A 13,013-nucleotide genomic window follows, 5' to 3' on the forward strand; every position below is an offset into this window, starting at 1 on the left:
CCAATGTTATCCAATTCCTAGGATCATATAAAGTTCTATATCCATAATGCATAAAAATAAAGCATCGATAATAGTTCCAACATGAAAACACTGAAATGCTAGGATGGGTCGGGGTAGGACCTCACATGTTTAAGATCAGACAGTGGAGGTGAGTTCACATCAAATGAGTTTGGAGATTACTATGAGATACATGGAATTAGAAGGCAATACTAAGCCCCCAGGACACCAAAACAAAATGGTGTTGTGGAAAGGAAAAATAGGACAATCAAGGAGATGACAAGGACAATATTAAATGAAGCTAATCTACCTGATGTATACTGGAAGGAGGCAGTCCCTACTATTGTATACACATTAAATAGAGTTCAACTAAGAGTGAACAACAAAATAACACCTTAGGAGCTATGGCATGATAGGAAACCATCGGTCAAGTATTTCAAGGTGTTTGGTAGCAAGTGCTTCATTAAAAGACATGAAGATGGACTAGGAAGTTTTGATTCAAGAAGTGATGAAGGTATCTTCTTGTGCTATTCCACTCATAGAAAGGCCAACAAATGTTTCAACAAAAGACTAAAGAAGGTAATTGAGAGTGTACATGTGAGAGTTGATGAAGATATGTACAAGGGAAAGAAAAACTCAATAAATCATATTGAAGACACATATTGAAGTTGAAGAGCAATATGAAAGTGAACAAGAAGATGCACCCAACAAGACCCCAAATAGGTATGTGCAAAAGAAACATCCTAAAGAGAAGATCATAGGAAACAAGAATGATGGTTTTCAAACTAGAAGGAGAGAAAGTAACACTGAGCAAGTAAATTTCTTCCTTACGACTGAGATGGAACCTAGAACATATGATGAGATCAGAAGAGTGAGAAGTGGATGAAGGCTATGGAAGAAGAGTTGCAGTACATTGAAAAGAACAAAACATGGGAATTGGTTTCTAGACCTACAAATAAAAATGTCATTAGGACCAAATGGGTCTATAGGAACAAGGCAATGCTTGTATGCAAGGGATATGCTCAAGTAGAGGGCATATATTTTTTAAAAACCCTTGTACCACTTGCAAGGCTTGAAGCTATAATGATGTTCTTAGCATTTGCAGCCTATAAAGGATATAAGGTTTATCAAATGGATGTTAAGTCTATATTTTAGAATAGCAATCCTGAAGAAGAGGTCTACATTGAGCAACCCAAAGGATTTCAGCTTCATAAAGATGATAAGTTTGTCTATAGATTGAAGAACGCACTATATGGGCTAAAACAAGCACCTAGAGCATAGTACTCAAGATTGGATAAATATCTCCATCATTAAGGTTTTAAAAAGGGGAATGGTGATAGTAATTTGTACATTAAGGTGGACAGTGAGCACATGATCATAGTTGTGGTATAAGTAGATGATATCATATTTGGAGGCAATAGGCACGCTCTATGTAAGGATTTTACTGATCCGATGCAGTCTAAATTTGAGATGTCTCTACTTGGTGAGATTTCTTAGTTAGACAAGGGCATATTTATATCACAAACCAAGTATGCAAATGACATGTTGAAAAAAATTTAAATGGAGGACAACAAACCAATTGGTACCCCCACCATGGTGATAGTATGCAAGTTAACCAAAGATGATGAGTCACCTAGTCCAGATCATACCTTGTATAGATCCATGATTAGAAGCCTATTGTATCTTAAAACATCAAGGCCTAATATTTCAATCAGCCCAAAGAAATCTCATGTTAATGCAATGAGAAGAATATTCAAGTATCTATAGGGAATACTTAGTTATGGCTTGTGGTATCCAAAGAAAGGATATTTCACTTTGCAAGCCTATATTGATGTTGATCTGGTAGGTTGCATAGATGACAAGAAGAGCACCAGTGGTGGAGCTTTCTTCCTTAGTGACAGATTGGTTTCATGTCATAGCAAGAAATAGGATTCTATCTCTCTATCCACAATTTAAGTAGAGTATATAGCAGCCACCACATGTTGCTCACAATTTCTATGGATGAAACAGATCTTGAAGGATATTTAGGTATCATTTTCAGACCCTATTGCCATTATGTGTGATAACTCAAGTGCCATCAACATTTCAAAGAACCCTATCATGCACTCTAGGATGAAGCATATTCCAATCAAATATTATTTTCTCTTGGCGAAGGTTGCAGAGAAATAAGTAAAGGTTGAATATGTTCCCACAAGTGAGAAGGTTGTAGACATCTTCACAAACCCTCTGCCAAGGATACATTTGAGTATCTAAGATACAAGTTGGGTTTTTCTCCACCCTCTTTCATCACTTCAGCATTTGCAAAGATTTGTGGTTTAGGGGGAGCACATTGGTTTACTTTCCTTGGTCCTTGAACCCCATGCCTGGACTTAGAGGGAGATGAAATTTGTGTAAGCAGTGTTGGTACTAGTTTTTATATTATAATAATGGTTCATTTAGTGGCATCCACACAAAATCATAATTGACAAGCTTTGTATAGGTTGAGAAGATGTGTATAGGTTGTATGGTGGACCCATCACCGTTAGTGTGTACAAGTCGCAAAGGTGAAATTATAATCCTATTTGACCATGTATTGGCAAGACCTTAAGATGTCCGATTGATCTGTGCAATGATGGAGAAGTTTGCTTTGGAGCATTTGATCTGTAAGAGTTTGGCCAATGAGTTCTTGCATCAGTAGGTGTCATAGTGTCGAAGTGAAATCTTGAAATTGGTTTGTAAGTGAAAGTCACATCGACAGGGAACATGAGTGACAACTTCGGGATGGGCCTGCCCAACGAGCACAATGAAGGAACTAAAAACCCCAGAAGGAAATTGAGAAGAGTCTAGCCAATGAATGATCCTCGGAGTGAGTTGTGAAAATGGAGTGAGATGCGACAAGTCTCTTTGATGATGGAAGTCATGCTGATAGAGTTTCAGAGGGTGACATCGAGATGAGTAACCTTGATATGAACAACTAGGTATGAGAAACAAAGAGGTACATTAGAGTGAGTCTTGTCAATGCAATATTATTGTTGGTTCCCAAAAATGAATGGGTTTACACTATAATACAAGGCAAGAATCAAGTAGATTTCTCAAAATACCTATGGAAAGCAACTTCCAACTATCAATATTCTTCAAACTTTGACCAACTTCGACAAGGATACAAGATCCTTCTACACTTTGGGCTCTATGAAACCCGAGAGGGTGATCCCTATGCCAAATTGTGATCTCTACACCACACTCACAAATTACATATGAAACAAAGCATATAATCTCATGTAAAGGCTCGACAGAAAGGGAGAATGCTTAGGAATGGCAAATTCCTTAGTGATCCTCAACCAATTTGGAGCATGAGATGATTATGTGCACTTAGCAACATACATAAAATGGAAAATATTTTGATATTCAACAAATTATAGCAAATCACTGGTGATTTCAAACAAAAAATCAACACTAAGAAAGTTGCAAGCTACAATCAGTGCCTTACTCCATTGGGTACATGAATTCATACTACATAAAATGAATTATGATAGAATTTATCTAACAGCATATAGATCTTAAGATAGCATTATCTTGCAATATGCCAAATTTGTATCCCCAACCCAAAACTACTTATCAAAATCCCTGCAATATCTCTACCACTCTGCAATTCTACTCAAGCATTTAATTGGCCCCTTAGACCAAAGCATGAACAGAAAATGCATACACCACAATAGTGCAACGAATGATAAAATCCTTAAATGTTAGTCATTCAAAATATGGTAGAATAATACAATGGAGAGAAATGGATTTGAATTATATTTCTATTGAATAATTCAGCTATCTATGTCAAAATAAAATTTAAACATAACTCTTTCAAGAACTTACACAAAAATAGACACAGGACTCTTTCTATTTTTCTCTACAAATCACTAGTACATTCAGAACTGATTTCCGACGATCGTTTGTTGTATTTTCAACAAATTTTCATTGGAGTGTCGAAAAAATCCACTGTCAAAAACTCAGCATCAGATTGGTCGATGATGCCATGCCCATAAAAAATTTGACAATCCAATGGACTCTGCCGATGGTCAAAGAAGTCAGTCGAAAGCTTGGTATTCATTGTAATTCTGATGATGATCACTTTTATAAAAAAATTAAATAATTATCATCAATATAAAAGAGCCATTGAAGGAAGGAAATGTCGAAAGGACTCACCTAAGATAATAACTTCATCGACAAAAGATATCAAAGAAAGTAGAGAGGGTCTTCATCGAAAGGAAAAGTTCTCAAGGAAATAATACTATCGGTGCAACATAAAAAGGACCCACCAAAAGGAACATTTTCATCGAAAGAATAATACCGATCAGAAAAAAAGAAGCTACATCAATAAAAGATATCGATGAGGATATAGGTTTCGAGGAGGTTAAACTTCATCAACAAAAGATATCGAAGAAAGCAAAGAGGGTCTTCATCGACGGGAAAAGTTCTCGAGGAAATAATACTATTGGTGCAACATAAAAAGGACCCACCGAAAGGAGCATTTTCATTGAAAGAATAATATTGATCAAACAAAAGGAAGCTACATTGATAAAAGATATCGATGAGGATATAGGTTTCGAGGAGGTTAAAAGGCATGTTCTCGATATGCTAGGTTTTTCTGATGTAACTTTATTGGTGAAGAATGATAAGGGAAAATAAAGAAAAGCTTCGGTGAGATAATAGACTCATTCATTGATGGGGCATAGTGATATCGATGAAAGAAGTATTTTGATGGAAAAATAAAAGAGGACACCGAAGCCCCAGGTTTCTTTGACATAAGACCCAATGGATATCAGATATGTTTTGATGAGGAGACAGCCATACTGATCGAATATAGTATTTCGATGAAGGGAAAAAATACTTGATCGAAGTAATATTCGAAACAAAAGTACTGTCGATAGAAAAAATGAGATCGATGGACTAAAGAAACAAATGATCAAAAGACATATCCTCATCAAAATGATTATTGATTTCCATGAAAAGCATAAACAAATCCCATGGAAGGTCACATCACCATTAAATTCAAATGTGTGCCCGAGTGACCATTGTCCAAAGAACCATTACTAACTGATTAAATACGCCATAAGTAGTGGATCAGCCATCAAAGGGCATAGCATTAAGGAATTCACAGGTGACAAACTGAAAACAGGAATTGGGAAAATTCACAGATAAATCTCAGTAAATCCAAGTAAGTTGTTTGCACACATACCTCTTTTTCAAAATTCAAATGGAATCATCATCTAAAACTAATAAGACCAGAAAGGGAAAAGAACCTATCACTGCAGAAGAAAAACCTAAAAGATAGAAAAGGGAAGGGCGTTCTCTGGCCTAAGACCTAATTGACTAGTGCCCATCATCCAGTTTGAGGTCCAAGAAGATTAGAGTTGATGAGGAAGGCCTAGAGGACCGGTTTGAGGATCTTGGAGATATATGGATAGAGTTGAGTGGGTATGAATTATTCATATATGGGTACAATAGAAGATTTGCCCATCAACCTATCAACAATTTATGGTGATTGAACTTGGGAAGGTTAGTTGTGGCTAATGTATTCGTGAATGTGGAGCTCATGAAGGCATTGGCAAACAATTATGACCCTAAAACTAGGACCATATATAACTACATGGGTGAGACAAATCTTGCAATCACAAAGAAGGTTATTGACACCATGTTTGAGTTGGATTGGGGATTTGAAGAATTCATTTACATAAAGAAGTTAACAAGTGAATATTTTAACCTAGAGCATATTTACAAAATGTGGAGACTCCCTATACATAGACCTAGGAATGCAGGGTCCTTAGTGCCACTAGGTTAGGATGACAAAGCTCCCTATGATGTCAACTCTTTCCATCCATATTTCAAGTATACCTATTACTGTGTTGCCCAAGTGCTAGGGATAAAAGCCCATCCTTTGATAGATATTGCAGCCATGGTCATTTGTGCCGATTTGCAGTCTAAGGACCCCCACTTCTTTGATTTTTCTGCTTATTTGGTTGAGGTTTTGAATCATGGGTTAGAAAAGTTAAAGGGGGATGTCATCAATGTTCATTTCAAGCATTATTCCTTACTTATGCATATTCTATTGTATGTGGGCCAAGATGAAGGGTTATGGCCAGAAGAGTTATGTGTTAGGACATATGACAATGCTGGAATGAGAAAACTAGTGCAACTATGGGTTTCTTCATGGGACCAAAGGTATGTGAATAATCAATATTGGCATTTTGAGGAGTTCTTTGTCAAGCCATTATATACACTGTTGGGATTCCCGTGCGATCATGCCCTTGCACCAAAGGTTCAAAGATTCCTAAGACCAAAAGATTTTGCTGAAGATCCCTCAATTGAACACAATTGGGGAGATTGGTATTGTTTTTCAGACTGCACACAAGTCAGGGTATATGGGTTTGAAGGGAGACCATACTTACTACCACTTACAATCCCTAACAAAGTGGTTTGTCTAGAAATTGTGAGGTAACTATCAATAGTGAGTACAAAACATTTGACAAGCCATGGAAAACAATCAATTGTACCTGGGTTGTTAGTATTTTTTCAGATTTTATTGGGAAAAGTTCAAAGAGTTATGGCCTGCTACAAACAAAATTGGATTATTATGGCATGGCTATGGGGGATCCAAGGCCCAATTTTGATCCTAAAGGATACATAAGGATAGCCTAGTTATCACAAAAGCTGAAGGCTAGAGAGCATAAATCTTACCTACCGGATGACCTCATTAAGAACATTGGCAGAGAAGAGGCTAGAGTGAAGCAAATAAAGTTTGAGAAAGCAATGCAAGCTTATAAATGGAAGGTTTATAGAAGGAAAATGGATGAGAACATGCTACAAAAGATTGAAGACCCCTTGGAGTTGGCCAACAAACTTGTGGAGCATGAATTGGAAATACTTGAGGGAGTCCCACCTCATGTTTTTAGGGATTACATTGATACTATTAGGAATACAGAGCCTTTGGCTCATATGTCTCCTTCTTCCCCATCTAGCATCATTCCATTCACTCCTCAAGAGGATTAGCCCCTAGTTATGCAGAGGATTACCCCCCTAGTTATATAGAGGATACACCGATAGACTTGGCAACAGGACAACTAAATGTCCGAGAAGTGGCTGACATCAGATTCCTGGAGCATGAGGATTTCATTGTTGATAGTGACTTCATTGATTCCAAGGAGTTCACTGCATTCCTCTATCAACATAAAGGATCTCAAATTAGGAATAACATGAGAAATAGTGAAGAAGAGCAACAGCTTCAAAAGTTACAAGAGGAGATGGATCTTGTGATGAGAGAAATGACACCTAAGAAGGGAAGACAGTTGCTTAAGGAAGTTGGTGTGCTATTATACTCTATATGGGACATGAACTCTACCTTGTTGTTTGATGGATTCCTCAAGAAACAAGACCCAATTAGGAAAATGATGCCAAAAGAGATTGAAAACTCTTTAGAGGATCAAGATATGATCCATGTCAGAAGGCTCTTCTATAGTGGGCTATCTATCCCAAAGATAAAAGACCTATATTGGTTGATAAAGAAGAAGCTTTTGGATATTTGATGGTGTAGTAGGTTGGAAAGACTAACCCTAGAACAACTGCCAAACTAAATTTGGATGTCGCTAAACTAAACCAAGATCATATAGAGTTTCTGGTTTGAGAAAATTGTACATACAAAAGCCTATATGAGAAAACCGTTGAAGAAAAATAGAGGCTGCAAGCAAGATTGCTTCAGATTGATACAGGTACTAGTCAAATAGGGATGACATATGGTGTTGACAGAGATGCCATGGATGCCTTGAAAAATGCTATGTATTGGAGGAACAGCGTCGAAAAGACATCTCGGTAACTAAAAAAGGAACAACCAAAAGATGGATAAGTTAGTTCTCGAGGTTGTTGACCATAGATTCAAAAGTATGATGCAGGTTGTAGAAATCTATTGGAAGACATACACTGGAATAGTCAAAGCTATGAAATGGCATGAAAGGCTCAGGTCTTGGTTGGAAGGATTGATGAATGACAATAGTCTGATGAATCTAGGTGAGAAAATTGAAGCCAAGGCTCACTTGAAGTCCCATGATGAATTGGCAAATCAATTAAGGAAAGAGCATCAGAGGCTGGACGATGGGAATACCCCTAGGGTGCCCTCTTTTTATAGTAATGGTGAGTTAGTATTGTTGGAATAGTGGAAACAAGAGTTTAGTGATGAGAAGAATTGAGTAGTAGCAGAGTTGGATCAGGACAAAGATTTATCACTTTGTGTTAACAATATTCTATCCAATCATTTCCAGACAGAAAGTGACATGAGGACACTAAACAATAATGCTCTAATGTATAAAGATGATAAGTACATTGAACACATAGGAATGTTGAACTTGTTTATCTTCCAGTTTGTTAACAAAAGTGCTAATTAATAGTTATGTGCTGAAAAGCCATGATGCTTGGTGACAATGTATACCCTCATATAAATGAGGGAATTTTTGTAACAATAAGGATCATTAGAGAAGAAGTAGAATATAGCCTCAGGCTTACTATTGTACCATTTTGCGAACATACATAATATAATCAGTCATCTTTCCTTTATGTATATGATGTGGATTACTACATCTTTCTGTAGGTATTTTCTTGTGATATTATCTAAAGGAGATAAGGTTACTTGTGTTCTTCCAATAAAAATTTGTGTTTCATATTGTAGATTTGAATAAAAGATTTACTTGTGAATATAGTTTTGTATATAGTGCGCATGCATATTATCTCAACCATGGTGCGCTTACATATGTATATAGTTTTGTTTATAGGTGGAAAGCCTGAGGTTCAATGTCGAACTTGGTTGCTTTGATACCATATGTAATATTCCATTAATTCTATACTTAAAGAAAATAAATTGTGATCTATATTAAGATAAAAAATTGAGCATTTCAAAATAAAACATAACTACTTTAGTTGAAGGAGAAAACTAACTAAATGTTCTTCAACATAATAAGAATCTAACTAATTTATCTAAAAGGAAGGTAATCTTTTAACAATAAAAAACATTGAACAAATATTATTAAGCTAATCAATATGAGAAAGGAATTCAAATGGCAACTTTCATTTTTGAGGGAAGAGATAAAGGTTCAGAGGTTACTGTTATCACTGTTTAAAAAATGGGTATTCTTTTCCATAATTGGCTAAGTCTATGAAATTCTTGGGTCTAGTATGGCCTTGTGACTTCTATTGCTTTGGGTCTTAAAGAGGGTTTAGGGCTTAGGTTTAATCACTTTCAAAATGTCTGAGAAAAAACCCTTATAATTCTATTTCCGTGTTACTTTTTTCACTTAAGTAATGGGTCCTTTTGTCATGCAAAGTGTTCCCCCCATTATTTTTTACCTTGGTAGTCCTTTTAAATGTTTTAATTTTCATTTGCCTTTAAATTGCCTTTTCTAATGACCGTTAGGCCTTGTAATTGTCACACAACTCTCAGTCAATTGGATGGCCTGTGTGGAAATGTGAACTCAACATGCCCAGAAGTTACCTATCGCGTAGTAGCGAAAAGGTTTGGTGAGACCCAGTAATACGGACTTCTTTCTTTGCTATCGAAGTATCTAAGATTCAAACAGTATCGATGAGACCCAGCGATGTCTCATCGATATAAAAGGGGCATCAAAGAAATCAAACACCGATGAATTTTAGAAAGGACTCATCGAAGATAGTAACTCCATCGATAAAAGATATTGAGGAAAGTGGAGATGGTTCTCATTGACAAGAAAAGGTCTTCAAGGATATAACACTATCGGTGCAAAAAGACTCACCGAAAGGGATGGTCCCACCAACAAAAGGTATTGAAGAAAGTAGAGGTGGCCCCCACCGATGAGAAAAGGCTTTTGAAGAAACAATATCATTGATGCAAGATAAAGAAGATTCACTGAAAGAAGCATTCTAATCGAAAAAGTGATATCGATAAAACAAAAGAAAACTACATCGATGAATGATATTGATAAGGATATGAGTTTCAATGGGAGGACAAAAGAAGTCATTGAAGTCCAAAGTCTTTGTTGTTCTCAAAATCTGATCCACTTCAACATCCTTATAGTGATATGATAACCCTATGTGCAGAAGAGATATTAAAGAGAAGGAAACTTCTAGGACAACATATGACAAGGTTTGATTAACCTTCTACACTTTGGACCTATTCCAAGTCCAGGCAGGTATACCTTTGTGAACTAAATTCACACTTTTAAAAGATAAATCCATAGCAAACTAGTCCAAAAACCAGTGGATCTAATCACCTTAAAACTAATTGAAACAAAGGAATGAAAATTGTACTCATGTTCAGTATTGACCTACAAAATATGTAATAGACAACCTCGATCTATACCAGTGCCTTATCCAAGGTCACAGAGTCATCTAAGTTCAAACAATACTCCCACAATCAAATATCTCCACATATCCCATTAGTTTGGCTTTAGTAGATCCCTACATATGCCTGAAACACATAAGAATTTATTCATACCAAATTAAACTACACTCATCAAGATTCAAAATATCTCACAAGGATTTACTAGTAGAAGTGATCCTTGCATATTTAATTCCCCTCCTAAAGAGAAAAGCTAAGAAACATATCTACTGAAAGTTGCCTTACAACCCCTATTCAAACGAAATAACCCTGGATTATTTAGAATGAAACAGTGAACACTTGCAAACACATTTTGAAGAAAACACAAAGTTTTAACTCAAAACCAATGGTCTATATATTGATATTTTCTTCAAAAAAGTACTACAAGAAACCTTTGAATATTCTCCATTAAAACTTGGAAAAGCTCAGATAAATTTTTGCAACATTTCTTACAATTATTTTGTGATCATTTCTCTACTAGTCTTGGTATCCATTTATAACAATAGGGATGCATACAAAGCTTTAGACTTTCCTAGGAGAGTTTGTTACAATCATTAAATTTCAAGAAGTTACAAAATCTTTTACAAATGCAGTTACAAGTCTGTTTCAACCTCTGCAGCTTCTTCTACTCATTGTCCAATTGCAACCTCTTCTAACTACTCTACATCTTGTATGGCATATTTTCTTGTCCACTCATTGTATACATCATCAGCTGGCCACATGAAGTTAATCACTTTTGCTTTTGCCTTGGCTAACCTTTTCCAAGAATTCCTGATTTTGTTGACCTTTGAATTGAGGAAACCATAATGAGATTTGATTCTCTCTATCTCCTCAATTGTTACAACAAAGAAGGAAGCATCTTCTAAGTTAATAATTCCTTTTATTATAACTGACAATTTGGTTTCTAATTTCTTAAGCCATACTTGTTTGTCCTTCAATTGATTTGGGCTGGCAAAACCCCCTAGAAGCAATTCAAAAACCTGATCAATGTACTCTTTTTTGTACAAGTTGATCTTCCTATCTGGATTATCTATTCCTTCTGCTAATTTTACTAGATCCTTTGTGGTGTCACAAGTGGATTTGATAATAGGATCAGCCCCTGCTTCATCATAGGATACACAAATAAGCTCCAAATCCTACTCTCTAGGCTTCCACTTGTCAAAAATAGGCATTAGAATGGCCTTATCTCCATTAAGTTCATTCCACATATCTAGAATCTTGCTCATGTTGTTATACAATAATGAGGTCCCCATGCTATCAACAAAACTTGAAATTGTAGCCCTTACTCTTTCTTCATATTGCTTTGCATACAAGGCTTGAGCCTATTTTAAATCCTCTTACTCCTGAGTAGTAATCTCAACCAATTGAGAGCTAGAAGGTACTGGAGATGGTGGGAGCTCAATGATGGGGCTAGTAGGTGGAGGTCTTGCAGGAGAAGAGGAGATCATTAGTGTTGAAGACTCACTTTGATGGTACTGTCCTACCAACTGGCTTTGTAGCTTGGCAATGATGCTATCTTTACCCCTTACCTCTTCCTTGGCACTATTATAGGAGATCTGCCTTTTCCTTAGCCTCCCTTTCTACTACTACAACACTAAACTTTGCAGTCTCTAGCACAGTGCTAGAAGCTTCCACTACCCCAGTACTCTGAACTCTTTTTACTATCATTCCACCAAGGTAACTCAACCCTGAGATGTCCTTATTTCTCTTATTCTCATCTCTTTTAAGAGACCACATGACCAATACAACATTGTCTTTGCTGAAAGTGACTCCCTCCATAGGTTTGGTCTCTTTTCTTACTACCTCTAATACCAAGGCATCTGCTATGTTCCACTCAGGTATAATGAGTACCCTAGCCTATGCCACCATGTCTCTTCCTTGCTCAAGAGTGATGGTCTTAAACTCATCAATCATTTCTTTCTTTATTTCCTCCTCAACCACAGCTGGATCTTTGTGGGGCTGCTCACCTTTTCTCTTTTCACACCTGGCATTATATTTGTCAATGTTCTGCTTCCACACAAATTGCATGAATGCTCCTGATGTGACAAAGTTATCATCAACCAAGAAATCTTCACTGGCTTGTTTGATCTCAGGGTCCCATTCCTAGCCTTTGAACTCATTAGCCGTGATGTCCATTTTAGTAGTAGGGGGCTCTTCTGGCATTCCTTCTTCCACTTCATCATATGTATATGCTATCTCTCCAAGGCTGCCTAACTATAACATTTGCTCAACTACTACCTATTCATCTCCTATATGAATAGGGGATTGAGATGGAGAGTATAAAGGTTCATCATATTGCATTTCTTTTCCCACTCTTTATTTCTTTGGGCTATCTTGAATGTCAATGGCATCCTGTATCTTCCTCTTCCCCTTTGAAGTAGAGGGCTCCCCTATTGTAGGCATCAACACACTATAATTGGACTTCTTATGCAACATGTAGTCACCAGGAGGGATTTCTCTAGTGGATGTAGACCTACTTAGAACCAGTCTTTCTTTCTTAGGGTTGTTTTTAATTACAACCTCCCTCTTTTCTTTCAAAGTCTGCATCACATCCTCAAAACAAAGAATCAAGAACTTTATCTTGTCCTCAAAAGGGTGGAAGCTAGACAATGGGTCATAGGTGGTATCAAATTGGTGTACAAAGTCTAAG

The sequence above is a fragment of the Cryptomeria japonica genome, chromosome 3 (genome assembly GCF_030272615.1).
Source record: "Cryptomeria japonica chromosome 3, Sugi_1.0, whole genome shotgun sequence".
NCBI classification, from domain to species: domain Eukaryota; kingdom Viridiplantae; phylum Streptophyta; class Pinopsida; order Cupressales; family Cupressaceae; genus Cryptomeria; species Cryptomeria japonica.